This window comes from Notothenia rossii (assembly GCF_949606895.1).
Source record: "Notothenia rossii genome assembly, chromosome: 6".
Classification (NCBI taxonomy): Eukaryota; Metazoa; Chordata; class Actinopteri; order Perciformes; family Nototheniidae; genus Notothenia; species Notothenia rossii.
The window spans coordinates 58523053-58539589 of NC_136909.1; the positions used below are offsets into that span (position 1 = coordinate 58523053).

General features: G+C 48.9%; 1 protein-coding gene and 1 long non-coding RNA gene across 2 annotated transcripts in view; one reads left to right on the top strand and one right to left on the bottom strand.

Moving 5' to 3' along the window:
- LOC307042449 (uncharacterized protein) overlaps window positions 1–1543 on the top strand; it is a gene marked incomplete at its 5' end in the record, with an annotated part of 65499 nt that extends 63956 nt beyond the window's left edge. The window contains one exon of the mRNA XM_079686319.1: window positions 190–1543. The remainder of the gene's footprint in view (window positions 1–189) is intronic.
- On the bottom strand, window positions 277–12549 carry LOC307042452. The gene is made up of 2 exons (XR_013809126.1): window positions 11961–12549; window positions 277–3485 (listed from the first exon to the last, which is right to left on the bottom strand). It is a non-coding gene; the product is annotated as an uncharacterized lncRNA (long non-coding RNA).
- Window positions 12550–16537: the final 3988 nt, after the last annotated feature.

Here is a 16537-nt window from a genome sequence, read left to right on the forward strand (position 1 = left end):
CTGCATCTGGCTACCTCAGAATGGCTCATTCATGTAGCGCCTGTATGGCGTCTCTTGAGCCCGAGGACGGCCATGACCGCTGCCCCCCTCTGCCTTGGCCTCGAGCATTTGAGGGAGGGTCTCACGCAAAGCACCTGCATGAACTGTAGCTTCATGCCTTGGGCGCTCAGATTGGCTAGAGTCGCAAAGGTTTTGTTGTGGATATTTTAAACTCGTCAATACTGTAAAGATGTACAATGAGAGTAATCAATAATAAACTGGTGAAAGCAGGCAGCGTTGTCTTTTAAGATCTTTATTCGAGGCGCCTCGAAGGTACATGTCTCACAGAGTATAGAGTAGTCTGCAGGAGTGCACACAGGGTATAATGTGTGTGTGTGTGTTTTATAGAGGACTGATCGCTGTGCAGGAAGTAAAAGATAAGACAACTACAGAAAACTATTATCTTACAATCCTCCCTTAGGGAGGGCCGCATTCTTCAGGTACGACCTTGGCGGGATGCTCCCTTGTGGTTCAACAGGTCGAGTTGCTCCAATACAATTTCTAAGCATAATATAATCATTTGGCTTTACCATATAAAGTAACATAAGAAATTGCCACTACATTCCCCCCTTTTGATCATATTTGATCAATCAAGAAAATAAACCAAATGACAGGATAGACTGATATAACACATCAATGAATACACTCCATCGCTGGTTTAAGTAAACACATCATAAACATATCATGGAAAGTGGCTGTTTTTGTGGAGGACAGACTCCGTATGTAGAAAGCAAAAGAATACTGAAAAGAGGGAATGGCAATTTTACACACAATTATACAGTTCAGTGTCTGACTCTTCAGTGTCGGAATCAGTGGGGGCTGAATCTGGGTTGGTCGTAACTTTGTCAATGGTTTGAGGTAGAGCGGTGTATTGTACGAATGCAGAGGAGATCATACTAGAAAAACATTTCTTCATGAGGGGAACTACACAGCATGTACAACAGAGGAGCAAGGCTAAGATGGTGAGGAGTGGCGTGACTATTCTGGCCAGCCAACCTTCCCACCCTCCCGATGTGAGCCAGGACCACCAGTCCCAGCCTATAGGGTCGTAGTCCACATCGTCAGCCTTCATGTCTGCCAGAAGTGCGTTAAGGTGTTGTATGGTGCGAGTCATGTTCTCTGATATGTCTGGAATGTATGTGCAACAAGAGTCTCCAATAACGTGACATAGGCCCCCCCTTGAGGCAAACAGGATATCTAGAGCAAATTGATGTTGCATTAGCATATTTCTAGTTGCTACCATAAACGGATTCAAAGCCTGAAAACCTTGAGTAACTTCGAAAGTGAGGTTTTCCAATCGTGTGTGTATTTTGTCTATATTATGAGCGTTATTCACGGAGCCCCACCAGGGGAACGCCCCGCTGAAACCCTTCTCGCCGTGAGATGTCATTGAAGCCCTCTTAGCCCTATGGTGGTCGGGATGTCTGAATTCTGGATAGTGGTGTGTAGTATGCATCAATGAGTCGAGAACGGTGATTGCTGGAGTCAAATCCACTAAGGTGCACGTGCCCGTTCAAAAGGGTGCTAAGACTTGATACAACTTGTTTCCGCACAGCCACACATAGTCTTGCGGAGCCCCTGCCCCAGCATCGGTAGGCCATGCTAGGAGAAGAGAGGTATGCATGACATTAGGGAATGCTTGGGACGAATTGATTCTATCGGGAAATCCTTTTACTAGACAGTCTTTGAGATTGAATTTTTCAGCGCCGCATGTGTTTTTTATGATACGAGTACAACCCGTGGTTGTGCCAAGGTGTAAGCCTATGCGGTTTTTCCTTCTACTAATGCAGAGACTATGGGTAAGGTTTTCTAGACGGCTGGGGTGAACGCGTGCCACCGGGTCGTACAATTCAAAGGAGTTAGTCATCATCTCGGTGGAGTTTATTGCGCGCAGTGTGGCGTTCGCCATGTGCTCACATGGTGCTGGAAGAGAGGCGTTTGCAAAATACCATTTATTCAACCCTCTGGTAGACCCGGTCAGGGCCATAAAGGCACACAGCTGTTCTGTGTTGTTTAGAGGTCGTGGGCGAACAGGTAATGCCATTGATGAGTCCTGGGGGAAAAGGGTGCATGCATAACACGAACCGTTTTGCCCTGCGGCCTGCAGAAATGACCTTAGAGTGTGCCACCATACGTTACCGTCTAGTCTATTACTAGTTTTCCAAACGTCGTCTTTTAAGTCGTCAATGCTGTTACCTACGGAAGGGTCATGTTTCAGAACGGTTGATGTACCTATTGATGTTAGAAGTTGTGTTAGAGGTTTGGCTTTAGGGGTGTCGTTTTTGGGGGTGATGTCTATATAAAACGCGCCACATGGGTCTTTGCCAGATACATACGCGCAAACAACATAATAGCCCCTGTCTGATATTTTGGCCTCCTGTAGTTGTAGTAGGACGGCGGGACTTGATGAGTTGACTTTAGAGATAGATAGTCTCCTTTTGATTTTTGTTTTGTCGGCCCATAAGGTATAACCCCAGTCCTTGCGTGAGGTGGTCCATAAAACCAAAGCCCATCCTCCGGAACAGTAGGTACTAGTGTAAGTGCCATCTATTACATAGCAGATGTAAACGTCTGCCCGCCCCAGCTTCATAGGGTCGGGGCAAGGGAAGTAGTTACACGGGTCTAACTGCACTGTGCTATCTTCCCCTTCTCCCAGAGTAATGTTACCAATCCCTACTTTGATAAGCCCCTTTGACCATACGGTTCTCCCGGATTCCCCAACGTACCTTTTTGCTACTTTGACTTTGATTAGAGGGTTGTGTACTAACCATGGATACATGAAGTATAGGATTATGGCAAACACAAAACCCATAAGGAATATGCAAAGGATCCACTCTACTAGTGTCCACACCCTCCAACAGTTTCTGCATTGCTCACGGTTGCGTTGTCTTCTTTCCAGGTGGGCGTTAGCCAATTCTTGTATGAGGGGTTCCATCTTCAATCACTCGCCAGCGATCAGGCAAACAGTTTATGTTGGTGTCGTCGTCTGCTTCGTGGATGTGTCTAGTCTGACTGAGCCCGTGCCTTCATGACCATGTCAATTAAACCCCACACCATGACGGCACAGACGAGGAACCAGAGGCATATGAAAAAGCACAGCTGGCCGTCGCCCATGAGTCTTGTGTGTGGTACTAGGGTGTATGTGATGCGTGTGTGGTGCTGGTGGTGACTTGGCACGTCACTTGTCGTCGTCTGTTTCTACTGGACCGGCTAGACTGGGGCGGAGATGACAGCTTTGCAGTGGCTGGCGTGGACCCACGTGGCTCTCTCGGCGACCTTGACCGCTGTCTGGGTGACGAGAAGCACCTGGTAGGGACCTTGCCAACGGCTGGATCTCCAGCTCTTTCTCCGGAAGTCCTTGACCAGCACAAAGTCGCCTGGTTGGATACGGTGGAGTGGACCAGTAGCAGGGGTAGGTAGAGCTGCCGCTACCTGGCGTCTGATATCTGCTAAATTGGATGACAGGTTAACACAATATGACAACATGACAACATAGGAGCTGCAAAAAGGATCTCAAACGGGCTGAGCTGACTCCGTGTTCGTTTCCGCATCCTCATGTACATCAGCACAATGGGCAGGGCTTGTGTCCAGGATAAACCTGTGTCTGCGCAGCATTTTGCTAGCTTGTTTTTGATTGTACCGTTCTCTCTTTCCACTGCACCACCACTCTGTGGATGGTAAGCACAATGCTTTCTGATGTCCATGCCAAGGTATTCTCCTATCTGTGCAATGGCCTCATTAGCAAAATGTGAACCATTGTCGCTAGAGATCTTGCTTGGTATCCCCCATCTAGGAATAATTTCCCTTAGTAAAGCTTTAGCCACAGCATTTGCTGTCTGTGCGTTTACCGGAAATGATTCAACCCATTTGGACCACATGTCAACATGTCAAGACAGTGTTTCTTACCCTCGGATGGACTAAGTTCGATGAAATCCAGCATTAGGTGCTCAAATGGTCTAGTTAGGGGTGGTTGTGCACCTGTTCCTGTAACCTTTACCGGTCTACCAGAATTTTGCGTAATGCAAATTAAGCATGCTTCACAATGCTTTTGAGCTGTTACTGTGAATCCCCTTGTGAACCAATGTTGATTGATAGCCTCTAACATCCCCCCTTTTGACACATGATCCAACCCATGTGTCAATTTAGCAAAATGTGAGAAAAAATGCCTCGGGAGACATGGATTGGAATTTGGACCAACCCAGATGCTGGAGGTGGGGTCAAAGGTAGCACCAGCAGTTTTTCACTGTGCTTTTTCTGTTGGTGGAGCTAACTGCTGCATGGCAGTTAGTAACGACATATTGTCAGTGATGGAGGAAACAGGGATGTTAACAAACGAGTGTGCTTGTGGTGCGAGAGGAATCAGGGCGGCTTCCCTTGCAGCTGAGTCAGCAGCAGCATTTCCTAATGAAACGGGGTCGGTGTTGCTGGTGTGTGCAGCACATTTACATACTGCGACCTCAGACGGGAGCAGAATGGCGTCCAATAAGCCTGCAACTAGGACATGGTTAAGCACTGGCTTACCGTCAGATTTCAGGAATTGTCTCCACTTCCAGATAGCCCCAAAAGCGTGTACTACCCCGAAGGCATAACGTGAGTCAGTGTAGATAGTTACAGATTTGCCTTTTGCCAAAGTGCAGGCCTCAGTCAGTGCTATGAGCTCTGCTGCTTGTGCTGAGAGGTGGCATGGGAGCGGTCCGGAACAGAGGACAGCAGAATCTGAAACAACAGAGAAACCCACCCGATTAGTGCCCACAGGGTCGCGAGAGGCGGACCCATCAACATACAAAACGAGGTCAGGGTTGGTCAGCGGTACATCTTTTAAGTCAGGTCTGGGAGTACATACAATAAGAAGCTTGGCAACACAGTCGTGTTCGTCACCGTCTTCTGGGAGAGGCATAAGAGATGCTGGGTTCAGAGTGGTACAGCGTTTGACTTCAACATTAGGCATGTCTAGCAGGCATGTGTGATACCTAAGATAACGTGCAGCAGAGAGGTGTGATGTTCTCTGTTCACAGAGGATGAGAGAAACAGCATGTGGAACCAACAGTGTTAAAGGTGCATAACCTACAATGTCACGTGAGAGACATTTAGGCAGGCCAGCAGCTACAGTGTCCAGCTTGGAGGAAAAATAGGCAACAGGCCTCTGTTTTCCCCCATGATCTTGAAGGAGAACTGAGGTCATACACCCATCGCGTTCATCTACTGCCTGTGTAAGAGGCTTGGTAGGATCAGGCAGACCTAGCGTCGGCGGGGATTGGAGAGCCAGCTTCATGTTAATGAAGGCTTCGTCGGCTTCCGGCGTCCATATAAGGCGATCCGCAGGTTTCAAACCGGTGACATGCGTGATTGTACGGAGTGGCTGTTCGAGCGGAGAATAGTTAGGAATGAATGACCTGCAGTATGAACACATACCCAAAAATGACATCATCTGTCGCTTAGTGACAGGTTTTGGCAGAGCAGCCAATGATGCAATATGCTTATCTGAAAGTGTTTTTCCCTCTCCTGAAATGATGTGACCCAGAAATGTAACTGTCTTTTGCACATACTGAAGTTTAGACAAACTGGCCTTGTGGCCCTCAGCTGCGAGGTGTTGTAACAAGGAGATGGTATCAGCTTCACACTGTTCTGCTGTGGGTGCGCAAATCATGAGGTCATCAACATATTGTATGAGAGCGGTGCCTTTGGAAACTTGTAGAGAGGCCAAACTTGTACACAATGCTTGGTTGTACACAGTGGGAGATTCGCAGTAGCCTTGACACAAACGTGTGAATGTGTATGGCTTACCCTCATATTCAAATGCGAACCAAAATTGACTGTCTTTATGTACAGGGACACTGAAAAATGCAATTGAGAGGTCTACAACAGTGAAAAAGGCTGCAGAGGCTGGAACCTGAGAGAGAATGAGATAAGGATTTGGAACGAGCGGCGCACGTGCATGTACGGCTTCATTTACAGCTCATAAATCCTGCACAAATCTCCATTCGTCAGGAGGTTTGTCCCGGATCTTTTTAACAGGAAACACTGGAGTGCGTACCGGAGAATCATTACATGGAACAATGACCCCTTGTTTAAGCAGAGAGGTAAAAACTGGCCGGATGCCATCAACAGCTTCACGCTTTAATGGGTACTGGGGTTGGTTTGGGCGGTAGGTAGACTTTGGGGTGATAACAATAGGTTCGGCAGAACGGATTAGACCAACATCATATTTGTGAGCTGCCCAGAGTGTCGGAGGCACATCTTTTAGCGTGGCAGGAAGCTCAGAAATATGAGAGTAACCTGAAAACACAGGCTCCCCTGGGCCTGGCACAGGGTTAACAGAATCATCCCCAATCAGAGCCAGAGTACGCAGCGCGTGTACATTACAGTTGACATCGTACTTAAACACATCATGTGACATAGAGTACATGATCTGAGGTGTGTGTGTGGCTGTCCAATCAGTAATAGATTCCCAATCTTTAACGAATGGACCCAAATCCCTCCATTTATCAGTGGGGCCCCTCGCTAGTGAAATGTGTGTGACCGCCCCTGGGATTTGATACAGCTGGTGTTGTGCGGGTGTGAGTGTGACAGAAATAGCGCTGCGCAGCGAGCTCCAATACATCGTTTTAAGCATGATTTCATCATTCCAACAGAAACTGTTCATCATAGTATTTGCATTTATCATCAGAAACACTAGCAGTGCAATGCAAATGAGGAGCTTCCATAAACACAGCCAGTGAGGAGACACGCTGACGGGCCAAACGCAACAGTTTCTGAGAATCAGGAAATGTTGCCAGCCATTGATACACATACAACAATTCTTCGTCAAATGCGAGTTTTTGGACCATCATAGGAGATGGCCGTCTGACCTTTAGACCCTCATTTGTAGAAATGAGATCAATAATAATAATACATAATATTTATATAGCGCCTTTCACGAAACCCAAGGTCGCTTCACAAGTCGGGCAGGGGGGGGAGTAGGGGAAAAGAGGCAGACAGGTCAGGGAGGGGGGGTGGCAAGCAAGTAGCGGAAAAATAAAAATAAACCTATCAAACTAACTATATAGTGGGGAAAGCCTTGGTGAAAAGGTGCGTTTTGAGGGCTTTTTTGAAAGTGTCCAAGGTTGGGGCGCTGCGGATTTCGGGGGGGAGAGAGTTCCAGAGGGTGGGGGATGCTACACTGAAAGCTCTGTCACCGAAAGTCCGCAACCTGGTGCGGGGGGTAGAGAGGAGATCCTGTCCAGACGATCGGAGCCTCCGAGATGGAGTGTGGTGGAAGAGAAGGTCAGACAGGTATTGGGGGGCGAGGGCATGGAGGCATTTGTAGGTCAGAAGAAGGAGTTTATATGTGATACGGTGCTTGACTGGGAGCCAGTGGAGGTGGATGAGGGTGGGGGTGATGTGCTGCCAGGGCTTGGTGTGAGTGAGCACCCTGGCAGCCGAGTTCTGCACATACTGGAGCCTGTCCAGGGCTTTACTGGGAACCCCGAACAGGACTCCGTTGCAGTAGTCCAACCGGGAGGAGACGAATGCATGGATCAGGGTCTCGGCCACGGAATCGGAGAGTGATGGTCGTAGATGGGAGATGTTCCTGAGGTGATAGAAGGCAGACTTGGTGACGGATTTGATATGTGACTGAAATGAGAGAGTTGAGTCAAGGATGACACCCAGGTTACGGACTTCGGGAGACGGGGAGATGGAACAGCCGTCAATGTGGAGGAGGAGATCCCCAACCTTCCGGAGCAGTGCCTTGGGGGCCACAACCATGAGCTCAGTCTTCTTACTGTTGAGTTTGAGTAGATTTGCTGTCATCCAGGTTTTTATGGCATGGAGACAATTGACCAGAGACTGTGGAGGGAGCTGGGCAGATGGTGAGGTGCTGAGATAGAGCTGAGTGTCATCAGCGTAGCAGTGGAAATTGAGACCGAAGTGACGTATGATCTGGCCAAGGGGGAGCATGTAAATAGTGAAAAGTAGGGGACCAAGCACGGAGCCTTGGGGGACACCATGGTTGACTGGGGCCGGGGGGGAGGATGAGCCGCTGATGCTGACAAACTGAGACCTGGTTGAGAGATAGGACTGAAACCATGACAGAGCTGTGCCAGTGATGCCAAGGTTGTCGGAGAGGCATTTCAGGAGGACTGTATGAGAAACGGTGTCAAAGGCCGCAGAGAGGTCGAGGAGGATGAGAATACTGATTTGTCCGGAGTCAGCAGCGAGAAGGAGGTCATTAGTGATCTTGAGGAGGGCGGTCTCTGTGCTGTGATGTGCTCTGTAGGCTGACTGTAGGGGTTCGTAGAGCTCATGGTTTGACAGATGTTGATGAAGCTGGGCGGCGACTGCTCTTTCCAAGGTTTTACTAAGGAAAGGAAGGTTGGAGAGCTCCTCAGGGTCAAGACCAGGCTTCTTGAGGATGGGAGTGATGGAGGCGGTTTTGAAGCAGGAGGGAACTATTCCAGATGACAGAGAGGAGTTGATGATGTCTGTTATGATGGGGCAGAGGGTGGGAAGGCAGGCCTTGACCAGCACCGTGGGCATGGGGTCAAGGGAGCAGGTGGAGGCCTTAGCATTGGTCACCAGCTTCGAGACCAGTGGAACATCCACTGGGGAGAAGGAGGAGAGAGAGCAAGGATCTGGGGTGATTTTGTTGTGAGGTGATGAGGGAGGAGTAGTAGGCGGTCTTGGAGAGAGCCTCCTTGTAGGACCTCACATGGTCCACCAAGGCCATACGATGGACGGTGAGGCCAGTTCGTCTGGAAAGCCGCTCCAGCCGACGACCAGTTTGCTTCATTGTGCGAAGATCAGAGGTGAACCATGGTGCCGGGCGGAGAAAAGACACCGTCCGGCTTCTGAGGGGAGCCAGAGAGTCCAGGCTGAGAGAGAGGGCAGTGTTGTAGCGGGCCACCAACACGTCCGGCTGAGTGTCGGAGAGAGCCGGGGCCATGTGGGTTATGAGGAGGTCTGATAGGGCTGATGCACTCACTGATTTGGTGTCTCTAAAGGTGATTGTGCGCCTGGGGCGCTGCCTAGGCAGGGGGATGGGGATGGTGAAGATGATGGCATGGTGGTCTGATACTGCCAGGTCTAGGCGCTGCAGGTGAGAGGGGGGGCACCAGTGGAGCAGACTAGATCCAGCGTGTGACCTTTGGAGTGGGTGGGGCCCTGGACATGCTGTGTTATGTTGAGGCAGTCCAGAAGTGACAGAAATTCTGCGGCAAAGCTACAGCTGGTGGAGTCGACGTGGATGTTAAAATCTCCCAGCAGATAGGTGGAAGGTGATTTAGAGCAGAGAGAGGACAGAAGCTCACTCAGCTCGGACATGAAGGTGGTGGAAGCTTTGGGGGGGCGGTAAATCAGGGCAACCTGGAGTAGAGGTGATCCGGAGAGCGAGAATGTAATACACTCAAATTATGTGATATGTGGAGAGGGAATCTCCCTGACCCGGATGCCTGCTCGGTGGATGACAGCCAGCCCCCCGCCGCGGCCCATGGAGCGAGGTTTATGGAGGTAAACGTAGCCTGGGGGAGTAGCTTGGTTGAGAGCGAAGAAATCCTGCTGGTTCTGCCATGTCTCCGTTAAACATAAGAAATCAAGTTTCCTATCAATGATGATGTCATGGATGAGTAGTGCTTTATTGTTGAGGGAGCGGGTATTGAGCAGCATGAAGGTGGCTGCAGAGGAGACAGGAGGAGTGCTACTGTCAGAGCAGGCCAGGGGCTTCAAGCAGCTGGTGCGCACGTGACGTGTGTTTAGATGACGTCGACAAGCAACACGGAAATGCAGAGCCGATTGTACCACAGGAATACTAGAATTTGTGTGAATAAATTTGTAGCGGGATGATCTGTGTATGTAGCGGGGGCGCTGCAAGAGTCCTGATGATCTGATGGCATCCAGGCAGACTGGTGCAGTAGAGCTGAAAAAACTCAGAAGTTGGAGAGCAGAGTATTGAAGCACCATATCCACAGCAGCTAACCGGCTAGCGACCGAGCCTCGAGCAACAGCACTCCTTGTAGGAATGCAATGATCGGAGCTAACTCACGGACAGTTCGGCCCTCAAGGCAACAGTCAATCCGGTTTAGGGATAATCCAGATGGCGAGAGAGGTGGAAGTCCGAGCCAAAAACCCAGGGGAAAAATGGGATTCGGCGGCTGTCGATGCTAACAGCTGACAGGTAGCTAGCCCCAGACAGCTGATCTACAGAAATGGTGAGTAGCCAGATGAAAAAACTGAACAATGCGATCATCACAGTTGTGACAGAACAGTAGGCTATATATAATCCAGCAGTCAAAACGAACACTTTTTACAAGGCAAGAAAAGTTAAAACGCAGACGGAGAAGCGGCGAACAAGCAACGCCAGCGTCCTCCCACGTGGCCAAACCGGAGGATCAGACAGATGACAGAAGAAAACTGTGTTTTACTGATGTGGGAAATGGATGGCTGGCATCACCGTTATCTCTACACTGAATTGGTACAGAAAACTTCTCCTTTACAGTCACACCAGCAGCTCCTATTGAGTGGATAAATCTACCACTAAATTTACAATTTGGCAAATCTGCCAGTTTTACTACAGAATGTGTAGCCCCAGAATCAACCAAAAATGTAACATCAACACCCATGATAGCCAGAGTTAGTGTGGGAAATTTCTTAAATGCTGTTTCAGTGTCATATTTCAAATATGTACCCTCTTTAACCACAGGCATGTTTTCTAATTTTTCTAATGTATCAATAGCTTGCACGATGTGTGTGGCACTTCCCTGTTTTGATGCTGCAGGCAGAGGTCCCGTCTCACTCGACCAAATTCCCTCCTCTTCCTCCACCTCCTCCCGCGGACGATGTAAGTTTGAAGAATTGTCATTGTTTTGAGCAGATTGAGTGTCTTTCTTTTGGGTGTTCTTCGGACATTCAGCGATAAAGTGACCCATTTCACCACAGTGGAAACAAGCACCATTATTGCCAGTGTAGTTGCCTCCTCGTCCTCTGCCTTTTCCTCTGAAACCTCCACGGCCTCGGACACCTCCCCTGCCTCTTTGGCCCCCCTTGCCACAGCCGTCTCCTTGGGGTTGGTGTGACCAGGCGGTTGTAAGGGCTTGGACCATGGTCAGTTGGGCCTTGTTTTTTCGGTCGCTGCGTTTGTCGTTTTTCTGCCTCTGCTGGATCCCCACCCATGGCACCGGCGTCCAGATGGTTTGGGTCTCGATACGCCAGGGGAGGTGGATGGACCTGAGGTTGGAACGGAAATCCGTTGTTGAGGAGAGGGTCCCTCGTACCTGTAAGAGACGGATACAGAGAAGTGGATGTCTGGTGGAATGGATTGTGTTATTTCGGACAACATTTATTTTCCCTTTTTCCTTCACTTTCATCATCCACCTTTATTTTCTTTATTGCCGAGGCCAACTGCCTCCTTTCACGGCATTCTGCTTCACCCTCCCAGTATTTTAACCACTTTCTGTGACTTTCTATCTTTTCCAACTCTTTTACTTTAATTGTACTCTTCTTTCTCATTCCATCTTCACACTCTTGTAATTTGTCCTTTATGTCTTTGATTTTTTATTTACTCAAAGATCCTCCCTTTGGAAATCCGAACATTTCCGTCCATATATTTAATTTAGACAGACTGCTTTCACCATATTTTGCTCGCATGACATCTACAATTGGGCCCTCAGGAGGCTCTGCCCCCTTACTTTGCTTTGTCCCCATGGAGAAAGTCTTTAAGTGTTACCAAAACACCCCGTGTTACCAAAACACTATTTTTCACCCGTCGGTGATGTGATATTTGTTCCTCAGTACAAATCACACAAAAACTGATCGTAAAACCTTTTACGACGGATATACCAAATATCCTACGGATATACCAAATATCCAATTTTGAGCAACCCGCTTAATAAATGTCATGGAGGTTAATTACGTTTTACTTTTAAACAATTAGAAATTGTACATCTCACCAGATATTTTAGAGGAATTGAGTTCGTTGGATCTCGTGAAGTCAATCAGTTTCACTCAGGCGCTGGTCCTCTCGTCCCGTAACACTTTCTGTCGAGGTAGAGGAGAATCCGAGGATCCCGGCGGCCAACCACCAGCGTACCTGGGTGTCCCCGACGGAGCTTTCAGAGATCCCACTCTTCTGACACCAATTTGTTGTGGATATTTTAAACTCGTCAATACTGTAAAGATGTACAATGAGAGTAATCAATAATAAACTGGTGAAAGCAGGCAGCGTTGTCTTTTAAGATCTTTATTCGAGGCGCCTCGAAGGTACATGTCTCACAGAGTATAGAGTAGTCTGCAGGAGTGCACACAGGGTATAATGTGTGTGTGTGTGTTTTATAGAGGACTGATTGCTGTGCAGGAAGTAAAAGATAAGACAACTACAGAAAACTATTATCTTAAAATCCTCCCTTAGGGAGGGCCGCATTCTTCAGGTACGACCTTGGCGGGATGCTCCCTTGTGGTTCAACAGGTCGAGTTGCTCCAATACAATTTCTAAGCATAATATAATCATTTGGCTTTACCATATAAAGTAACATAAGAAATTGCCACTACAGGAGCGTCTGGCAGCAGCCACACCTCTCCTCATCACAATTTCCTGCAGCTCAGTCTGGCCGTTCCCGGCGACTTGATGGAGTGATGACTATGGGTTCAACCCCCAGGTAGAGTACTAGAAACAGGCTGTCCTATAAGGTGGATCGGTTAGCCGCCTTCATGGAGCAGATGAAGTCGCTCATCTTGGCCCTTCAGCCAGCGGGGTCTAATAGCTTGCCGCCTGGCCCTCCTTCGGTTGCCAAACCTCTGCTTGAGGATGCCATGTCGCTAGCGGCTTCGGCTAAACCTCTTCACATGCACAGGGGGAGTGGACTTGAGGGATGCCTACTTCCATGTGCCGGTTGCATCTCACCACCGGAAGTTCTTGAGGTTTGCCTTTCAGAGCCAACACTATCAGTCCCGGGTGCTTCCCTTTGGTCTCTCCCTAGGGTCGTGGCGGCAGCTCTCGCACCCCTGCAGGCACAGGGCGCGAAGGTCCTGCCGTATTTAGATGACTGGCTGGTCTGCGCGCCATCCCGGTCTCAAGTGGCCCAGGATACGGCGCGCCTCTTATCTCACGTAGACCGGTTGGGCCTAACAGTGAGCACCGGGAAGAGTTGCCTGGACCCTTCCCAACAGGTCACTTACCTGGGGATGGTTTCATTTCATTTCATTTCAAACCTTTATTTATCCAGGTGTATCCCATTGAGATCATTGATCTCTTTTTCAAGGGAGACCTGCTCAAGTAGGTTCCACATGAAACATAAAAACAGAACAACAAAAGGGACATCATACAGCATCATCATGGTCCTAGACTCTGTCGCCATGAGGGCCTACCTGACACCTCATCGCATGGACGACATTTCCCACCTTCTTCCCATCTTCAGGCCGGTGCAAGATGGTGCCTTATATTCAGTTCCTCCGGCCCTTGGGCAGACTGACGGTTGCCTCAGCCGTTGTGCCCTTAAGGCCCTGACACACCAGGCCGAAATCGGCCGTTTTCGTTAGTCGGACGACGAAGCGTGCCCTGTCATCCAAACTCAATTTGGTGTGTCCCGCACCGTCGGCCGTGACACACCTTATTTGGCCTTTCATGGCCGACGCACAAAGAAATCACTCTGATTGGCTGTTCAGCTAGCGAATCAGTGCATGAGAAGGAAAACGGTTGCTTGAGAATGTCTTCCACAAGCAACACTCCAATGGCTGATAGCTCCAGTACCGCACGAAACATGCTTTCGATGGACGAGAGTGAAAATGGAACGCACACGCTATTTGTTGTTTGTTTATATCACGTAGTCTGCTCTTCTTATCTGTCTTCCGGTTGTTGCCTGTTTTTAATGCCACAGGTCGGTGTTCCTCATCCTAATAGGGGCTTTACGGCAGTATCCCCCTAGCACCCCGAGGGCTACGGCTTGGGACCTGCCCCTACTGCCGGATGCCCTATCATCTCCTGCCTTCGAGCCCCTGGCCCAGGTGGGGCTTAAGTGGCTGTCCACGAAGGCAGCATTTCTGCTTGTCAAAGCCTCAGGGAAGCGAGTTGGGGAGTTGCATACCCTCTCCGTAAGCGTGGGACTCTCAGGTGTTGCCCTTTGGGCAAATGTGGCATTCCTGCCCAAGGTGCTTCCACAAACCCACTTCAAATCAGCCTGTCCAGCTAGCACGATTTGACATTCAGGATAACGGCACCTCAGAGTTTCTGTGCCCTGTGGGTGCCCTCAGGGCGTTTATGGATGCTACTGCCTGTATACGGCAGTCGGAGCAGCTCTTCGTTTGCCATGGCGGCACTAAGAGAGGTTGGGCCCTCTAATAATAATAATAATAATAATAATACATTTTATTTTTTAGGCGCCTTTCATGACATCCAAGGACACCGTACAATTTGTTAAAAAAAGAAAAGAAAGAAAACGCTAATAGGCAACAGAACATGATAAAAACACAAACAGGAAATCATGGAGGAGACAGTCAAGTGGACACAAATGAAACATATAGTGGGGAGCACTAAGTGAGTAGGCACATTTGAACAGGTGGGTTTTTAATTGGGATTTGACTATGGTGATTGTGACTGACTGTCGGATGTGCGGGGGGAGGGAGTTCCAGATTCTGGGAGCAGTGCAGCTAAAAGCCCGAGCACCCATGGTGATGAGGCGTGGGGTGGGGACGGTCAGCAGACCAGCAAAGGAGGAGCGGAGGGAGCAAGAGGGGGTCTACTCTTGAAGAAGGTAAGCCAGATAGGGGAGGGCCAGGTTATGTAGGGCTTTGTAAGTGAGCAGTAGGTTTTTGAAGTTGATACGGGATTGAACAGGGAGCCAGTGGAGTTGGATGAGGATGGGGGTGATGTGTTCTGAGGCCTTGGTGCCGGTGATGATCGGGGCTGCAAAGTTCTGTATGATTTGTAGTTTATTGATGAGCTTGGTGGGTATGCCTGAGAGGATGGCGTTACAGTAGTCGATGCGGGACGTGACAAATGCATTGACCAGGACTTCAGTGTTTGATTGAGAAAGGGATGGGCGGAGTCTGGAGATGTTGCGTATGTGGAAAAAGGCTGTCCGGGTGATGTTATTTATGTGAGGGGAAAATGAGAGGGAGCTGTCCAGGATGACACCAAGTCTCTTAACTTGGCCAGAGAAGGGGATGGAGTAGCCATCAATGATGAGGTTGGAGGCAGGGGAGGATGGGGTTTTGGAGAGGGTGGTTTTGGTGCCAACCAGCAGGTCTTCGGTTTTGCTGCCGTTGAGTTTTAGGAAGTTCCTGCTCATCCAGCTCCTGATGTCCTGGAGGCAGTTGGTGAGAGAGGTTGGGGGGAGGGCAGTGTTGGGTTTGCTGGAAATGTAGACCTGGGTATCATCGGCATAACAGTGGAAATGAACATTATGATGACGGAGGATAGTGCAAAGGGGGATTAGGTAGATAAGAAACAGGAGTGGACCCAATACTGACCCCTGAGGAACACCACGTGAGACAGTGGAGCAGCTTGACTCTAAACAGCGGCTGCCCCACTAGGTCGTCGATACCATCTCACATGCCTATGGGGCCAGTGGCCGCCCCCTGCCATCAGAGCTGAGATGCCACTCTACAAGGAGCATCTCAACATCTTGGGCTGCCCTGAGAGGGGCACCCCTGGAGACCATCTGCACCACGGCGTCGTGGGCGTCTTCTGGCACATTCTCCAGGTTTTATCGGGTTAATGTCGCCACTCCCCATCTTTTGGGCGTGGTCCTTTTGTCGAGCTCCGCTGCTCCCAGTAGTGAGCAAGGGCTTGGATTCTTCATGACATGGTTGGTATAAGTCATCCATTGCTAAAGTACTGCCTCTGGCGGTCAGTAGGGACAAAATAGAACGATAGTTACGTCTGTAACTACGGTTCTATGAGTCCCGGATGACAACAAGAGTATCCTGTCACTCAGAATTCTTGTGTGCTCACAAGAAGATTCTGGGAACAGATCCTCTGACGACACCGGCAAATATAGCCGGTGTCACCAACCCAGTCTCATAAAAAAACGTGTAATAACTACGTTGGTCCACAACGTAGGACGTAGTATTTCTAAAAAAACGGCTCTGAAATTGTAAGATCCCTACGTTTTCTTTTCACCATTCATTCCAATGGCTGGCGTCTATGTCACGTGATCTTCACATTTCTCCCTGCAGGAAAAAAAAACATGGCCGAACTTTGTTTTATTCTCGGTGGAAAATGCCTATTTTAAAGTGAGTTTGTCCATTAAAATGCGTTTTGATGTCATTTGATGCGAGAAATATGACTTGTTATTTCAGATTATCTGTGCAGTGGATGTACATGATATTTAGTTTGCTAGTTATTACGAAGATTACTTCAGGAAATTGCGTCTATACAACGTTTTCATTGTTACCAAGGTGGTTGCTAGGGACGCTGCTATCGATATTATTTCTGTTATGTTGTGTAACTGTTTAATGGTGTTATCTTTATTGCTACCCCCTTCCCCGTCAATATATAGTGTTGGTCCACAGCGCAAACTTATTAGTTTAA